The 1520-nt window shown below is 42.1% G+C and overlaps 1 pseudogene; it reads right to left on the bottom strand.

The window, feature by feature from the left end:
* Nucleotides 1–386: 386 nt before the first annotated feature.
* On the bottom strand, nt 387–1285 carry LOC114027259 (annotated as a pseudogene).
* Nucleotides 1286–1520: the final 235 nt, after the last annotated feature.

Below are 1520 nucleotides of genomic sequence, written 5' to 3'. Positions count from 1 at the left end.
TGTTTGACCCTGGACAAGTCACTTGATTTTTCATGACCTTAGTACCCATCACCCAATCTGTAAAATAAGGGACTTAGCCTGCAAAATACCTTTCAATTAACTATAAAGTAGTACAGAAGAAATATTAACAGGGTTTACGAATGAATGAACGAGCCAGTGAAGGAAGAGAGAATGGTGAACATGAAAAGTCAATACCGAAGTTATTGTATAGGTATCACCAAAATATCATAAGTATGTAATTAAATATCTTTTTCCTTCCTTTCTTCCTTCCTTCACTCCTTCTCTTCCTTCCTTTCTAACTCTTATGCATCTATATCACAAATAGCAACATTGGTCATCACTCAGTATCTAGCACTGACATTGATCACTTTAGAGCTGATTTCCCCCTATGCAGTCTCTGGGTCATGAAGCATCTTCTTCAGAGCCCTTCTCAGTTTTGAGGTGTTCAGGATCAGTGAGGCAGAATGGATAGAGATGCCATCATAGATGACTGCCTCCCATAGCCAAAACCAAGAGCTGTAAATTGAAACAGGTGCTATGAGGGCAATGATCAGAGGCAGAATGTATGATGTATAGAGGATGAGAAAGAAGAAAAGTGACTTCAGGGTTGTAATGTGGACCTGCATACTCTGATCTTGAGGACCACAGCTGGGGTGCTGCATGTTCCTCAAGTGTTGGCATAGGGAGGAAATGAGCAAGATGGTGGAGGCCAGGAAGAAGAGGAAAGGAATTAACAAAACTAACATTTTCAGTGACAGGTGAGAATACCTCTGTAATACCCATGTCCTATCATCCAAAGTGGTCTTTTCTGAATAATTACCAGTGACTGGCAGTTGGAAAATAAGATAGGCTTTTACAAGAGATGGGATGATTATTGAATTGAATATCAGTAGGGAACACAACAGTAGCCAGGGGACAAATCAGGAAATTCTCAATTTCAGCCGAGGAAGATTGGGTGAGTGAAGGAAGAAGTTTTCACACAATAGAAAACGGCAAGCCAAGTGGTGAACCAGAATGTGGCTACTAGTAAGAATCCAGAAAAGGCCAAAGTATAGACTGCTGTTAGTTGAGGAGAAATATCTGTAGAAGTTACTAAGAACTGCTGTCCACTGTAGAAAGAAGCAGGAGATGCCCAGGCTGGCCAGGATCATGTCACCGGGGGTAAGGTACAATATTGCACCCACTCCCTGCCCAGCACCATGGTGATGAAACCATTTTCTATGATTCCTGCCATAGACTCCATCAGAAAGAAGATCATGAAGAAAAGATTGAGTAGGGTGGGCATTTTTTTCTACTGAGCATCTGCTGAGACTGAAATTTTACAAGACACTTTACCCAGAAGTGATCAGATGGTAGGCCAGACTCTCCAAGGATTCAGCACCTCTTTTTGCTTTATGCAGGAGCCCAGCTGGAGGAGAAAGTGAAGGAGCAGGAGGACACTATGCATGCCTGATGTGAATTCAAAAAGAATCCTACCACCTCCATGGATGCAAATTTGACTTAGATGACTCACTGAACCC

The sequence above is a fragment of the Vombatus ursinus genome, unplaced genomic scaffold (assembly GCF_900497805.2).
Source record: "Vombatus ursinus unplaced genomic scaffold, bare-nosed wombat genome assembly UNPS02014858.1, whole genome shotgun sequence".
Lineage (NCBI taxonomy): Eukaryota > Metazoa > Chordata > Mammalia > Diprotodontia > Vombatidae > Vombatus > Vombatus ursinus.
The sequence above is the reverse complement of the archived record's forward strand: the minus strand, read 5'-3'. Positions and strand labels throughout refer to the sequence as shown.